Source organism: Pongo abelii, chromosome 2, assembly GCF_028885655.2.
Source record: "Pongo abelii isolate AG06213 chromosome 2, NHGRI_mPonAbe1-v2.0_pri, whole genome shotgun sequence".
Lineage (NCBI taxonomy): Eukaryota > Metazoa > Chordata > Mammalia > Primates > Hominidae > Pongo > Pongo abelii.
Window position 1 is genome coordinate 158,279,576 of NC_085928.1, and position 17,307 is coordinate 158,296,882.

At 37.2% G+C, this 17,307-nt stretch overlaps 1 protein-coding gene and 1 pseudogene across 3 annotated transcripts in view; one reads left to right on the plus strand and one right to left on the minus strand.

The window, feature by feature from the left end:
* Positions 1–792: 792 nt before the first annotated feature.
* On the minus strand, positions 793–1,020 carry LOC100433504 (large ribosomal subunit protein eL38-like; annotated as a pseudogene).
* A 1,545-nt stretch (positions 1,021–2,565) lies between these two features.
* AGTR1 (angiotensin II receptor type 1) overlaps positions 2,566–17,307 on the plus strand; it is a 45,861-nt gene continuing 31,119 nt past the window's right edge. For 2 of the 3 annotated variants that reach the window (XM_063722264.1, XM_002814156.4), the window contains exons 1-2: positions 2,566–2,833; positions 12,601–12,684. The gene's annotated coding sequence lies outside the window, so the exon portion shown is untranslated. The remainder of the gene's footprint in view (positions 2,834–12,600; positions 12,685–17,307) is intronic. The other variant, XM_002814157.4, reaches the window with a different exon arrangement.

Here is a 17,307-nt window from a genome sequence, read left to right on the forward strand (position 1 = left end):
GTTTAGTTTGTGGACACAACTCTGTTCCATTGATCTTTCTATCTATTCCTATGCCAGTACCACACTGTCTTGTTTATTGTAATTTTGTAGTAAATTTTGAAACTGGTAAGTTTGTTCTTTTTCAGAATTGTCTTGACTATTCTGGGTCCCTCGCACTGCCACATGTTTTTAGGATAACTCCATTCATTTCTGCAATAAAAGCTTGCTGGGTTTTGATAGAGATTTTGTTTAACCTGTAGATCATTTGAAGATTAATGCCATTGTAACGATATTAAATCTTCCAATCCAAGAACATGGAATGCCATTCCATTTATTTAGGTCTACTTTATTTCAACAATTTTTTTTGTTTGTTTTCAGAGTACAAGTTTTAGACCCTTTTGTTAAATTTATTTCTTAGGGTTTTTGTTTTTGTTTTTGTTTTTTTGAGATGGGGTCTCACTCTGTCACCCAGGCTGGAGTGCAGTGGCACAATCTCAGCTCACTGCAACCTCCGCCTCCTGGGTTCAAGCGATTCTTCTGCCTCAGCCTCCTCCTCCTGAGTAGCTGGGACTACAGGCATGCACCACCATGCCTGGCTAATTTTTTTGTATTTTTAGTAGAGACGGGGTTTCACCATGTTGGCCAGCCTGGTCTCGAATCCCTGACCTCGTGATTCGCCCACCTCGGCCTCCCAAAGTGCTGATATTACAGGAGTGAGCCACTACGCCCGGCCATTTCTTAGTATTTTTACTCTTTTGATCTATAGTAAGTAAAATTGTTTTTATCTTTGAATTTTTAAATTTTTAACACAGTTCAAATCAGTGTGTCTGATTTCATCTCCTTCTCTAACAAACCAGGGTGCCACAACTGCTTCAGTTTCTCTGCCTTCTCTTGGTCTATGATGACTAATGTACGAAGGTATCTGCTGCATCAAACTTTAAACTTCACGTTATCCTTATTTCTCTTGACCTTGACAGATCTGGCATCCTTTCACCTGGCTGTAAGCAGAAAGTCCTTGGTTTCCTTAACTTTTTGAGGCATGGCAGCATGTGAGGCAGGGAGAGGACACAGACCCACACAGCAAGTGGTGAGAAGCAAACAGTGGAATTGTTTTCTTAATTCCATTTGTTGATTGTTTATTGCTAGTGTATAGAAATACAACTGATTTTTGTATATTGATCTTGTATTCTAAAAACTTGCTCAACTTGTTTCTTAGTTCTAATAGTTAATTAATTGATTCCTTAGGGCGTTTTAATACAAGATCATGTCATCTACAAATAGAAATTGTTTTACTTTCTTTCTAATCTGGATGCCATTTATCTTTTTTTCTTGTCCAATTGCCCTCACTAGAACCTTTAGCACAAAGTTAAATAGAAATGGGAAGACGAGACATTTTGTCTTGTTCCTGATCTTAGACGTAAAAACGTTGTCTTCCGTTATTATGTGTGATATTAGTTTTTTCATAAATAAACTTTATAGTTTGAGGAAGTTTCTATTCCTAGTTTGTGGATTGTTAGCGTAAAAAAGTGTTGAATTTTGTCCAATAGTTTCTAAAATTTTTTTAGACAATCATGTAGGCTTTGTCCATTTTTTACTTCTTTAATTTTATTTTTATTGATACACAATAGATGTACACTTTTTAGGTACATGCAATAATTTAATTCTTTCATATAATTTGTAAAGATCAAATCAGTGCAATTGGGATATCCATCACCTTAAATATTTGTCTTTTCTTTATGCTAGAAATATTTAAATTATTTTCTCCTAGCTACTCTGAAATATACAATAGATTACTGTAAACTATAGTCACCCTACTCACCTATCAAACATTAATTGATTTTTGGTAAACTAATCTAATCTTGCTTTCTGGCATCAACCTCACTTGACCATGGTGTATAGTCCCTTTCATCTGTTATTGGATTCAATTTGCCTTCATTTTGTTGAGAATTTTTATCTATACTCTTAAGAAATATTGATCTGTAGTCTCGTGATGTCTTTATCTGTTTTTGTTATCAGGGTGATACTGGCCTCATAACATGGGTTGGGAGATCATCCTTACTCCTATTTTTTGGAAGAGTTTGTGACGAATTGATATTATTTCTTCTTTAAATATTTATTGGGTTTTTTAAATACATTTTTTTAAATGCAATTTGGGTAGCATGTCCAATAGGAACAAATGAGTGTCCACCCTTGAATTTCATAACCCTGGAATTAATCCATGTAATCTATGATCCACAACTGTATTACCAAAGTTCGAGTTACTCATAGGAAAGAGAAAGAAGTTCTCTAATTCGTCCTTAAAAGTTTTCCAAGTTCAGAAAAAAAAAAATGTTGAAGAACACGAATCTCCGCAGGAAATGGTACTCCTGTACCCCCAGCTCGCTCTCCCTCACGACCCCTCGCTAGGCGGGGTTCGGGGCCAGGTGAACGCTGATCTGATAGTTGACACGGGATGACTGTGGCATCATCCTTGCTGCCGTCAGTATCCTGAGAGGGAGGAGGTTGGGCCGGGAGGGTCTCCCGGGGCGGGGCGGAGGAGGAGGGAATGCAAAACAGAGCCTCGTCCCCGGAACCCAAGAAGCAGCAACGCCCCTCACTATAAATTCGGAGCTGCCTCCTCGCCGATGATTCCAGCGCCTGACACCCAGGACCCCAAGCAGCAGCGAGTGTGACAGGACGTCTGGACCGGCGCGCCGCTAGCAGCTCTGCCAGGCCGCGGCGGTGATCGATGGGGAGCGGCTGGAGTGGACCCAGCGAGTGAGGGCGCACAGCCGGGACGCCGAGGCTGCGGGCGGGAGACCCGCACTAGCGCAGCCGGCCCTCGGCGGGACGTGACGCAGAGTCCGGGGCGCGGGTGAGTCCACGCGGACCGCCAAGCATGCTTGGGGGACTTCAAGGGTGGGGTGCTAAGTTTCATGTTACGGTGTCCTAACTGCTGGCTCTATACTGGGAAGCTCTCGGGGACCAAGGAAAGAGCGACCATAGTTCTGGTCAGCGCCTGCCCCTGGAGCTGGCCACACTTTCCCAACTCAGGTGAGGGGCTTCTGGAACGGGAGGGAACAAGGTAGGTTTGTTTGCCACGTGCCTCGAAATTCTCAATCCGTTTTAACCAAACTCTTCCGTGTGCAAGGAAGAAATCTACAGAAATAAGATGCAACTCAATAAACTTTCTTCCTGAGGCTTTTAGTTAACTCTTGTATTTTAGCCATCATCTGAGCGGGAAGCCCGTATGACTCTGCAAGGCGTTCGTTTAAAAGTTGTGCTACTTTTGAGGTGAAGTTAAGAGTGTCTCCATCCACGCCCTCTGCTTCCCAGACAATGTCCCTGCACTGCTCACGTCCCTTTAGCTCTCTCCCTGCAAACCATAGCGGTGGGTCCTAGACACGGGACATCGCTCCAACCTGGGCCAAACTCTCCCACCCTCAGGGTTCCCGGATGTCCTTTGAATGATCAAACTGAGGAAGGAGAAGCAAGATGTCTCCACACCCCAATCCCTACAGCCTTAGCCAATGCATATGTGTAACTGAGACAGAATTTTAGCAAAAGGTCTTCTGCTTCCAGGACTAAACAGAGCCTCTGGCAGGCCACTGCCCGACACCCACCTCCATCCTCCAATTTTCTTAAATGTCCAGGTAAATATCTCCATAATGCCAGCTTGCTATAGTCTGCCGAAGACCTCAGCAATTCTTCCCCAAAGCGTCTCCTTCTGCACCGTTTTTTTCGGGCAACCATTTGTGATCTGGCTATTGAGCCCACCTGGGCCTCTTCTCTTTGTCTGCTGATAGCTTCGTTAAGTATTAAAAACCTACTCCCCCCACTCAGGAGCCCTCTCTTAATGAAAGTTTGGGTACTCACTTCCCCCAGGGATCAAATTTGGGACTTGGCTACATTTATTTCCTGTGTCATTCTGAGAAGAGAAAGTAATAGTAAGAGGCAAGAAATTTGGCACCCTATTGATCTATTTTATTACTTTTTTGAGCAACTTGTGCTTCCCGCTGAAGATGCTGCATCCCAACATGATTCTCTTATTAGTTACCACCTGAGGGTTTTGGATCTCCAGGTGTTTATTTCACATAGCATATGCTTTAACCCCCTTATAAGTCTTCTCTAAGGAAGAAACTGCCATACTTCCCTTGTCTTCTCTGGTGTTTCCCTAGCTATAAAGGCCCCACCTGCATAACCTGTCCTCAGGCTGTGATGTATTCCCGGGTGTCCTGGTACCTTCTCCTTCCTCTCCACCACCCTTCCTGACAGTGCAGGGGCAAGAAAGCATGGGGAGAAGGGAAATGGAAACTCCCACTTAACTTGCTGTGTGATAGTAAGAACATTATTTCACAACTCTGAACCTCAAGTCTCTGCCCATAAGGTCCCCTCCAGTGATATAATTCCTTAATTTCTTTTGTTTTTTTGGTTATTGCTTTAAAATAAAAGTCTAAGCTTAAGGCTAGGTTATAGAAACTGCCCATCATAATTGCTAGGTCTCAACATTTGCTTAAGTTTTGTGATTCTTAGTTTCAAGTCTGTTACCCACTCTCTCTCCCCGCCACCTTTTTTTTCCCCTGACTTCATTGTTCTTTGTTCCCATCCTGAGGCCTTGATTTCTGGTTCTCTTCTTTGACCTTAAACTGAATCAACTCTTCCATCATCCAACTCAGAAGAAAATTGGTTTTCTTCCACCGGTTCCACTGATGCCAATGGAAGACTTGTCTTCCTTGTGATTTGCAAAATGTCTTTCAGTCACAGGTGCTGCGGCAGTGCTGCTGTCCCACAGCATTCTAAGCTTCAATCTTTCTCTCTCTTATCCTGGGTCAGTATTCAGAAAAGGACAGATTTGTGGGTTGTTCAGGTTTCTCACTTTTCTTTTTCTTCTTTCTAGTTTGGGGTATTTGTGTATATAATTTTGTTTTGGTTTTTTGTTCCTGCTGCTACTTACGACTACTGTTGTTATTTCAATTATGACTAATTAATACTAATGACTAGTTTTCCCCTATGCTAGAGGGAAAATAAGGAAGAAAAGTTTAATCTGCTACTTACCCAAAGCCCAGGTAAAATGCTCAGCTGAGAAGGAATTTAAAACTCATAGTTTAAATGCATGATGCATGTCTGCTGTCATTTTATCTGTGCTGCCACAGTGTCCGTTCCAGCAGATAACTGAGAGTTGCTGTATTTTGCTTTCAAATTTGTTAGAGGGACAAAAATAGTGACCCCTCACATTTACGTGTTTTGGCTGCTTAATGCGAGCTCCTGCTCTCTAGCCGCGTGCTTATTAGTTTACCTAGCCCTTTTTCTGCTCAGTCATGACTGGAGAATGCCAAAGAGTCTCCCAAGTAGGCTACCAAGTTAAGAATTGTGTTTAGAAGTTTGAAGTAAGTCCAAGTGTTGTAAAGATTAAAACGTTGTTTTGAAGATATGCTGTGTCAATAAACAAATATGGAGCCAGAGCAACACTGACAAATCAGCTTTCCAACACATAATGATTGGAAAATGCTATTATTTTTCTTCAAAATTGTCCTAATGTTTCTTTTTCAAAATTGCCTAAGATCATTGGATTATGTGGTTTGTGTTTCTTTTCACTGTAGGTGCTTGTTAAAGCAGTATACTCAATCTCTGATAAGCAACAGTAAATTTGATCGATTTGTATCCTAAATTTAGCTATCACTTTACATTTTGTTTTATTCACAATATGAACTTTAGCTTCTAAAAATCAGCTTTTTAATAGCTTAATATATAAAGCCATCTTAAATCAAGGAATATCTATAGGGACTTAAGGTAATATTCAACTAAATTGGCAAGTGACTACCATTATCCTATTAAAGCTCTAAAATACAATGTTTCAATCACAGAAAAAAAAATCTTATAATTTAAAGAACTATAAATTGCCAGATGTTTCCCTAGTTATTACGTTAGTGACAAATTAGACAACTGGAAATAGAAAACAGAGTATATGTTTAGAACAGTCATAAAAGGACCAGTGACTATTGCTGCTAGCTGTGGTTGTATTAACATTAAAATATTTGCTATCTGATTTTTCTTCTTTCTTATCAAAGCAGATGCTCACATGAGGAAAAAATTTCTTGCATATGAAAATCAAAATTGTCTTCCAAAATATTTAAGTAACAAAAAATTCATTATGTGGTATAAATGCTGTATGATTACATTATTCTTACAGTTAATTTAGAAGGGTTTGAATTTGTTTTTGTTTTGTTTATGTTTGTTTCTTCAATAGGTGCATTCTCTAACTGTCTTAAGTAGAAACAAAGGTCTAGAATCTCTCAGGGATTATCAGTCTCCTTCCTATTACCAAGAATATTTTTATTGTATTGTTAATCTCACATGTAATTTTTTTTAACATTTAAAAGTTAGGAAAATGGGTAAAAAATGAGTGTGCCTTGTTTCCTATTATTACAATGTGCCTTCCTATTTCAAGTCCCAATTCTAGATTTTCTTAAAACTTAAAATCATAGAATTAATAATCTTTCAGTTTAAGTCAACTTTTATGTGATTTCTTGTCCACTTATACACACATCGATGCCTTCATCTTCACCAAATAATGTAGAAATTTTATTTAGATCAATGGATTTAAGTACTCTGTATGCTTAACTACAAAATAAGGATATTGAGAAATACACATATGATTGTGTACCTTTTTTTTTTGAGACAGAGTCTTGCTCTGTTGCCCAGGCTGGCGTGCAGTGTCATGATCTCGGCTCACTGCAACCTCTGCCTCCCAGGTTCAAATGATTTTCCTGCCTCAGCCTCCCTAGTAGCTGGGATCACAAGTGCATGCTGCCACACCCAGCTAATTTTTGTATTTTTAGTAGAGAAGAGGTTCGCCATGTTGGCGAGGCTGATCTCAAACTTCTGACCTCAAGTGATCTCCCTGCCTCGGCCTCCCAAAGTGCTGGGATTACAGACATGAGCCACCGCACCTGGCCTGATTGTGTACTTTTAAAGAGAATTTGTTGTTGCTAATTTGCTAAGTTTATTTAGATATTTTCTCATTCTATATTAGTTAAAGCTCCTCTTATCTACTTTGGAAAATGAAGAATTATGTCTATAAAATATATCAACAACAGTTGCAGATACTTACAGAGGAAATACTGTAGATCTGAGTGATATTAGGCCCTGAGGACACACGCCAAAGTATAAAAATCATCTTTGCCGTAGAGAGATAGTAGTCAAGCTAAGCACATATTTTGGCATGGTTCTCTAATAGTCTAATGTTAGTAGGGTGGGAAGCCATTTAAAAATGGCCCCTCCTTCCGTCCTGCCTTTCAGACCAGATGGAATGTCTAAAGTGGTCACACTCTTTGGTTCTGGCCACTTCTGTAATAACCACTGCTCCTTTCCCCTCCTTGTGAGATTATAACTCCTTTGATAGTATGGACCGCACCTAACGCACCCTTCTTTTCTTTTATTGAATGTTCCACGGAGTCACTTGCTTGCCTGTTTGTTGCTTATTTGTTTGTTTTGGCTGAAACTACAGAAAATGTTAAATACATTTTCAGACCCTTATATTTTAAAAAAGAAATGTTAAGAAATAGATAATTTTTCTAATCTCATTTAGATACACTGTCCTATTACACACAATGACAAATTTGATGCTTTTGTCTTGCTAATTGAAGAGCTAAGCATGAATACAGTTTTTCAGTCTACAGCAGCAATGACAAGGGTAAAGTGGAGAAAAGAGTAAGGAAAGAAAAACTTAAAAAGAATAAAATGTTGAAATATCAAATCGGTGGTTCTTAAGATGACAGAGGCAGGTAAGACGAGAATACTGGAATCACCCAGGGGGCATATGAAATCTGTACATTTCACCCACACTTTCTTTTCTCCCCCTGTCTTCATTCCCCCTGTTGAGACACATTGTATTACAAATTAGGAGGAAACCATCTAAAATTACCTCACTATCCCAGTTCCCATATTAGCATCATGAGTATCACCTGAGAGTTTGTTGGACCTGCAGAATCTCAGACCCTGTCCAGACCCATTGACTGCATAGGAATCTGCATTTTAGCAAGATCCTCAGGTAATTCAAATGCACATTAAGGGAAAAGAAATACAGTGTACTGTACCTGTGGCTTGTTTAGAATAATTATGAAGACGTGTTTTCTTGGCTCTTAACTAACATTTTTAATAGAGCTAATATTTATTGAGTACATAAACATGCCAAACACAATGTTCAGTCTTTCTTTAAATGTTTTTTTATTTAATCCTCACAACAACCCTGTGAGATAGTTACTGTTTTATCCTTATTTTATAGATTGGGATACCAAGTAATAATGAGATAAGTAGTTTACCCAAAAGCTGTAAGTGATACAGTCGAGATGTAAACATAAGAATTCTAATTTCATTGCCTGTCCTCTTAGCTGTTACCTACAGTGTCTGCTCTATACTGGGCTACCTACTTTTTAAGGCCAACTAATTATTTGAAAATTTATTTAAAGTTTTAATTTGAGATCAAAATCTCTTTCCCTCATAGATTTTTTTTTTAAAAAAAAGCAGACAAGATCGATTCCATTTTGGTCTAATGTTTTCCTGTCACCTTACCTTTAAGTGCAATAATGGGAAATTCTAGAAATTCCTTCTTTAACTGTTTGAAAAAACACCAAAACTATGACAGCCTGTCCAAATCCACTAAAATATATTTTTATATGCATGCTTTTTGTATATCAATTATATTTCAATAAAGCTTTTTAAAAAAATAGTAGATGACATACTTTTAAAAATTAACTTTTGAGCCCAGGTGTGGTGGCTCACACCTGTAATCCCAGCACTTTGGGAGGCCAAGGAGGGAGGATCACTTGAGGCCAGGAGTTTGAGACCAGCTGAGGCAACAAACTGAGACCCCCATCTCTACAAAAAATAAAAAATTACCAGAGCATGGTGGCGCACACCATGGGACTACAGGTCCCAACTACTCAGGAGGCTGAGTTGGGAGGATTGCTTGAGTCTGGGAGGTGAAGGCTGCAGTGAGCCATGATCACACCATTGCACTCCAGCCTGGGCAACAGAGAAACACCCTGTCTCGAATAATAATAATAATAACAACAACTTTTGATATCTCTATTTTTTCCCATAAAAATCCAAAATTTTCTGTTTACTTTTTGGTGCTCTCATGCTATAAAGTAAATTCTCTCTTGGATTGAACAAGTTATTTTCTGTTTTCTACATACACATAGACTGTTCCGCATTCCAACTCAAATTACATATTACTTTTTCGGCTTTTAATAGAAATGCTTATTTACTACAAGCATGGTTTACAAAAATGTAGTAAAAAATAGTTACTAACCAGTCAATGCTCAAGCAAGTGGTGATGTATTTTAAGCCAGTGACTCCCCAAATGATTCAGTCCCTGAACTATTTCACCCATTGCAGGTAGATTCTCTGGCATCCATCAGTTGGATCTGTCCAAATATCTCCTGTTTTGACAGGGGCTTATTGATGTTGGTCAAAAGACAGGTGTGTATGGGTTCCCTGGGATCATGTTTGAGGGGAAACCTGTGCCAACAGGACTGAGCAGCCACTTTTTCAATGGTATTGAGAAAATTTGTAGGAGATAAAATTTCACCAGCTGCTTGAATCTAGAACTGTAGATATTCAGGTAGCACTGACGTTACATCTAATTTGTAAGTTATGGGTTAGGGCAAAATCAATCCAGGGCTGCCATCATGACAAGTAGTGGAAGTTTGAGAGAAGGAGAAATACCCAAAAGATATCTTACACATAGCAGGCAGAGTTTCTTAGTACTAATAAAAAATAAAGTACCAGTGATCACCCTCTATAGCCCTTAAGAGTCTCCTGGTTTCATGAAGCCCCAATATTTGTGACTGTGGCTGAATGCAGTCTGCACAAGGTTTTCTTTTTAACAGTTGGAAAAAAATCTCACAGCATAGCATTTTTTTCTTTTTAACAGTTGGAAAAATTCTCGTAGCATAGCATTTTTTTCTAGTACATTTCATATACTTAACAACTTTATCAGCACATATACTTTCCTTCACACTTATAATTTTATCAGCACATATACTTTACTTTTTAACTCAAATTCTTCTTGCCATCAATTCAAATGCTCCTGCCCTTAGAATGAGAATTTTCCATTAACCCAGCTTCAATAATCTAACTCTCTTTCCCATTCAAATGATGTCACTTCATATAAAACACATTGTATCATGATGTCTCCCAGCCCTCAGTTACACACTTAATTGCTGCCACTTTATCGTGAATGAAAAAGAATTTGATGTGATTCCTGGGTAATGATTTCTTGAGTATGTCCTGGTCTGTTATCTACTGAGCTACCAGAATGGATTTTTGAGAGAACACACAACTATTCCTATTCCTTTTAATTTCCATTAACTTAAGCCATATGATAGAACATTACAGTTGTTATATATTTTATATGAATATAAAATGTAATATATAATTTATATATTTTAAAATATTTAGTGGCAAGGAAAGATAATAGTAAGTGAAAAAATCAGTTTATAACACATGAATCATAAGTGTGATCCCATGTATGTGTATACCTGGTAGATGCTTGTCAAGGTGCCATTAAGGTCTTGGGTTATTGGCATCTTAATGACATTCATTTAATTATGTTAGGATTGATTTGTTAGTAAAATCACTTACATATTTTTTAAATGCATGCTTACCTGTTGAGCCAATAAGAAAAATTAGGAAGAATATACAACAAATCTTAAGAGCTTTTGAGGATGATTTTTTTTCTTTCTTTCTTTCTTTTGTATGTACCTACAAAATTTTCTATAATGGATCTCTATTGATTTTACATTTTTTATTTTCTATTTGTCTTGGAATTTCTATTACTTTATTTATAATTCACTCTAGATTTTAGGTACTAGACAACTACTATTAACTCTCTGGAGAATGGTTTATAAATCTGACCCTTTCTGTCATTTTTTTTTTCTACGGTACACTAGTGTCTCACAGAGTCCACAGAATTCACAGTGTCATGATATTTTATAGAAGAAAGCATTTTATGGGAACTTTCTTTTGTTAATAGATCCTTCCAATGCTAACATTGTTTTATATAACAATGCTAAAGTTGGTATGCCTAAATGCTAAAGTTGGTGTGCTAAAGTTGGTTTAAAAATTAACCTATATACAATCTTCTTGAATAACTCAACTTTAAATAAAAATTCTTATTTAAAAAATCCTCCTATATATAATGAAAAATATTGATGAATTTGACTACATAAAAATAAATGCTTATACAGTAAAAAGTACCATAAACAAAGTTATCATCTAAACAAGAAACCTGGGAAAGCTATTTGCCAGCCATTACATGTAAAATTCCAGTTTCCTTAACATAACATGAGCTCTTTAATGTGAGAAACAATAAACAACCTAATTGAAACATGAGCAAAAGCCATGGCTGAGCAAACTAGTAGAAGAATTACTATGGAAACAATAAGAAAATGAAAAGAAGTTCAACCTCATTCATAATTAACGAAATGCAAGTCAAAACAAAGATATACCTTTTACTTACCAGATAAAGAAAAAATGATTTGATAAAACCCAGATTCTTGGTGTTATAAATCGGTATAACCTTAACAGAGGACATTTTGTGAATATCTATCAAAAACTTAGCATATACAAACAATTTGGTTCAACAGTCTGTTAGAATTTATTATACTGATACATTCATATAAGTACAAAAGTGCATATATGTAAATATTATTATTGAGACATTTTTTAGTAGCCAAAAGGAAAACTGAAAAAAAAGATTAAGGCTCATTAATAGCAGACTGGTTAAATAAACTATGTGTCAGTACAATGAATGAAATATTGTACAGCCATCAAAATGAATGAGGTAGATTTATATATGCTGATGTAGGAAATCTGCTAGCCATCATAAGTAAAATAAATAAGAAAATACTATGATGTACAAAAAGAAAAAACTATAGATATACATATTTATATACATGTGTATGCATTTTTTATGAATATACATATTTATATGCATGTGTATGCAAGTCCTAGAAGGAGACATAGGTAACTATTAGTAGTACCTCTGGGAAGTAGATGCAGAGAAAAGTAATAGAGGGTAAGGATATGTTTACTTTTATTTTACATCCTTCTGTAACTTGACATTTATACGACACATTAGCATTACTTCTGTGAAAAAGAAAAACAGAAAAGGTAATCTTTTAAAAAGGTATTTTTTAAATTATGGTAAAATAAAATTTGCATAAGCTTTATACTAAGTAATAGAATCATTTAACCAAGTTTAGCTGTAGATTCACAAGTAAAAATCCAATCTATTTTCATATTCTTACATTTAGTAGCCATGTCTATAGAAAGAAATGGCTAGGAATGAGACTGCACTATTTTGCCCTAAAACATTCTTTTTCTCTTTGCCTAATGTGTATCTACAAGGGCATTGGGGAAGATGTTACCACAGGCAGGAAGATGATGAGATCCTGTGCCCACCACTTAATGCAGTCCAGCTCTATATAAGGAAAAATATGTTCTCGATGTGAACCAGACGGTTTCATTCCCTTCAAAAACATTCTTAAGATGCAGTGTTGAAGCTTACTCTGTAAATTAAAAAATAAAAACCTGACTATATTCAGTGAAACGCGTTAATCATTTTTTTCTTTTTAGGTTTGATATTTGACAAATTGATCTAAAATGGCTGGGTTTTTATCTGAATAACTCACTGATGCCATCCCAGAAAGTCGGCACCAGGTAAATGCCTTACATCTACAGCAGTGGGTCTGTCAGCAGTTTTCTCTAATGTGTCAGAGGTGGGGAGAGTGCAAAAACACACACACACCATTATCTTGTGAAAGAAGTAGAGGAAGCAGAAAGTAATGAAATCCCAGTGTTACCACATCCCCTCCAATATACAGATTAAGAGCATATGTATTTATATGGTTTTAAACATAAATAACATCAGAATTACTAAGCTATTTCCATTCATGTGCTGATAATGAATCATGTGAGGAAGTCCTTTGGCAAGGACTCCACATGGCCACAGGTGATTGCTTTGAGCAGTGTTCTTCCTGTGTAGGGCTTAAGAGGACCAGGAGGGAAATGACTGTACTCTCTTGTCAGCTACTTCCTGGGCGATTTGGGTTCTTTGATACCCCAGTGCTCACCTTCAGAAGTCTTAAGACCATAAACCTTAACAGTTGACCTTCTCACCTTCAGAAAACCCAAATGTCTCGGAGTTTCATTCCAACAAACTTCCACCTTCCTCCAATGATGAGATATAGGAAAAAAGACAATGTGAAATTGGAGATGGAGGTGCCCTCTTAGCCTCTTTACAGGCATGAGTCACATGGCAGGGCATTAAACTCTCTCACAACCTGTTGTGGAGCTCAGCAGGGTTAGCCAGGACTGCTTTGTCTATCTAACTCTTCTTACATGGGCCCATGTGATGTTTTTCATAACAAGAGTCCGGGATTTACCTAACTAATAAGATTTCTCCCGCCCGTCCTTACAAAAACTCAGTTCAAAGAACGAGCCCTCGGCTTCCCCTAGTCCCCTCCAGGGAAAATGAAGAGTAGCTTGTCCTATTCTGAATATGTTGTGCTCCCATTTTATCAAAGTAGAGGATAGATACGTAGGTGCTGGGTGGGTAGATAAATATTAGAGGGATGCTTCTTCTTTGCTGTAATAGATTGGCAAGTAGGAATCATTTTCTGGAAGGTACTCCACAGTGGTGGTATTAGAAAACTATTTAGAATGCCTTTAATCTTGGAGATAAAAATAGTAACGCTTTACAGAGTTCTGTCAATGGATATCTTTAGGGATGTTTTGTTTTGGGAGGTTTTTTTTCTGATTTTGTTTTTTCAGGTATAGCGAAGCTTGGGAATCTGGACTGTGGAGATTTTCCGCAAAAATCCAGCTCTGGAAAGAGTGTATTAAGATGCATATCCTAGGATGACACAAAGACAGTATACTTTATTTTACATCTTAAAAGTATTGAACAGAAGGAGTTTTGTCCATGATACCCCATCAGCCCACTAGCAGGAAAAGCAGGACACTTACCCAGGGGGTTCCTGCTGGAAATGATTCTTGGAATCAGCCTTCCTTCTACTGTATTTGGGAAGTCTTTGGTTTCTAACACTCACACATTTGTAGCAAAGCTTCCAAAATAACTATGATGTTTTGCTTAGGAATAACAAAACATGGAAGAAAACATTCTGTGAAATTTTCAACTTTTTCAAACCTTTAAGTTTCAGATGAATAAGCAAAACATACTTAATTCTAAGAAGCTATTTTTTGTTTGTCAAAGAACTGATGTTATACCAGTTCTAATATTAATTAGCAACTTTGCCCTGGTTTTCCTGTAAAATAATCTCCAAGGCCCTATCTCAATCTGTGGGCAGTATACTGAAATACAAAAAGTGTTCGCAAAAGGACCTTCTGAACTTTGCAATCTCCCTTTAAAACTTTTACCAACTTAAAACTACAGAACTCTGATCTCTTATTGATTTAAACCAGTGATGTGTAAACAGCACTTCAGAGCTTGTTTCACAGGACCAAAAAATTTACGCTGAAATCTACGCATGACAAATGGGAAAAACCTGATTAGCACATTTAAATGAATAAATAAAGAACCATATTCAATGGCTTAAAATTATGGACCTGCATCATCCATTATGGTAGTCATTTACTATATGTGACTATTTACATTTAAATATAAATTTATTAAAATTAAACTAAAAATTCAGCCCCTCTGTTGCATTACCCCCATCTCAAGTGCTCAGTAGACACATGTGGTTAGTGGACAGCACAGATTTAGAACATTTCTATCATAGGAAGTACTACTGGACAGTACTGCTGTAAACACATTTATTAATAATGCAGCAGACTTTAATGGCCATTTGGTAAGAAAGTTTTCTGCTCTTTTAAACTTATTTGGGAAGTTTTTAATACTTTTGAAATTCCGATTTCCTCAGTGTTAGATTATCTAATATACAGCTCTCACAGACCACTTTTTGTTTTTCCTGTTTGTTTGCATATTAAAATACATAGGATTAAATGTTTCATGTGCTTTTCTAAAGTTGCACTTCTTGATTTCTTAAAATTGTGAAAAGAAGTACCCACAGTTATATTAAGAACTAAAATATATGGCTGTTGGCTTGGTTACCAACATTGCTGACAGCTCCAAGTAAGCAAAAGTAAAAAAGATGTAGGATCATTTTTAAAGGCCAATATTTTCTTCCTTACTCATTACCTTCTGTAAAATTCTGTAAGATTTTCCTTAGTTTTCCAATAATGATAAACATTTCTCCATTGCATAGACATAATTAATTGATTTTTAAAGCAGTTTGAAAGCCAAACAAAATAAAGGCTAGAATACTCCTTATTTTATTTTTTTAATAAAAATATACATATTAGAAGCCTATATTTTTATTTAAATTGTATGTCACTGATAAGGTTTGGATATTTGCCCCTCCAAATCTCATGTTGAAATGTGATCCCCTGTGTTGGAGGTGGGGCCTGGTGGGAGGTGTTTGGATCCTGCAGGCAGATCTCTCATGAATGGCTTGGTGCCCTCCCCGTGTTAATGAATGAGTTCTTGCTCTGAAACTGTGACACCTCCCCACTCTCTCTCTTGCTCTTGCTCTCGCCATGTGACATGCTGGTTCCCTATTACCTTCTGCCATGATTGTAAGCATCCTGTGGCCTCACCAGAAGCAGAAGCTAACACCATGCTTGCTTGTAAGCCTGCAGAACCAGGAGTCAGTTAAAGCTCTTTTCTTTGTAAATTACCCAGTTCAGGTATTCCTTTATAGCAACACAAGAATAGACTAACACAGTCACAGATAACAGTAGTTTTTCATTTTTCATCAATATAATGATCCTGCTGTATTCTTAAAGTTCTTAGTCACTATTTGTCACTAATATGATAACATTAATAAAATGTGAGTCTCAGTTACTTTCCAGTCACTTGTACCTAGCAGTTCAATTACATTTAGTTCCTGGACTAATGATCGTGTATTACATAAGGCAAAAAATTAAAAACAAATTTGTCTTTGAGTCATCAAAGCATCAAGGGTTTGAAATAGTCATATAACTAGCTGTGAAAAAGGGATATAAATATCCAGCTGATATTTCCTTTACACATTTAATAGTATCATTTTTCAATGAAAACATAAATAAAATATGTTTGGAAGCAGTTTGGAATTTTTAAATATTAATCTCGGAATCTTACTAACAGAAAACAAAAGCAAGATAAATGGTAGCCATTTGTGTCTGGGTTTTTTTTTTCAATAAGCAGAAATGAAGCTTGCTTTATGAAACATGTTTACTCCAAATAACCTACTATTCATACAATTCTCAGTACCATTCTTTCTTTTCTTAAATATTATAGCCAGATGTGCTTAGCACATAACTCTATAGAAAATAATAATTTAAATTAGATTTAGATATAGATAGACAGACAGGTGTTTTTGAGACAAAGTCTCACTTTGTCTTCTAGGCTAGAGTATAGTGGTATGATCATAGCTCACTGCAGCCTTAAACTCCTGGGCTCAAGCCATCCTCCTATCTCATCCTCCCAAGTATCTAGGACTACAGGCACATGCACCATGCCCATCTAATTTTTTTTTAATGTTTTGTAGAGATGTGGTCTTGCTACACTTCCTAGGTTGCTCATGAACCCCTAGCCTCAAGTGATCCTCCTGCCTCAGCCTCCCAAAGTGCTAAGATTACAGGCATGAACCACTGCCCCCAACCAATATTAATATTTTTAACAATTGAAAGAGCTCAAAGAAATTGCTTTTAAATTTAGAGGCCCTGTTTTGCTGATAGGAAAAGCTTTTAGTCGGAACCAAGAGTGCTGTTGTCTTTCCCTTCAATTAGTCATTCCTTTTAAGACTTTTAAGAAGATTTAAATGTATGAGTCATTTTTTAAATTCCACAAAGATCTAGTATATCTCAGAAATGTAATAATACAGTGCAGACACGGTGGAAAATAATTATTTATCTGAAACCGGGCCTTAATGCCTTTCCTGAATCTGAACAAATGTTCAACTCACCCAGAGAACTGGGACAACAGGAACAAGGTATTGCAAGTCCAAAATCCAATCCAAAGCAGCATTCTTCCTCCCCACCTCTAGGCAAGGCCAAAATACTTCTGCACACAGTATAGACACCAGAAAAAAACAGAGCCACTGTAGATGAAACCAGTCAGGGAGTAAGAGCTGTCTTTTGATCTAGAGCTTGCACCTTTGCTCCTCAGTAATACTCCCAGGTCAAAAAGGAAAAATAAGATGAGCAGTTTGCTGCCTCCTGGTCCCTCCAGCCTGGTCAGTGAACAGAGTGGGAAGATAAAACAGCCAAGTATCTTCCTTG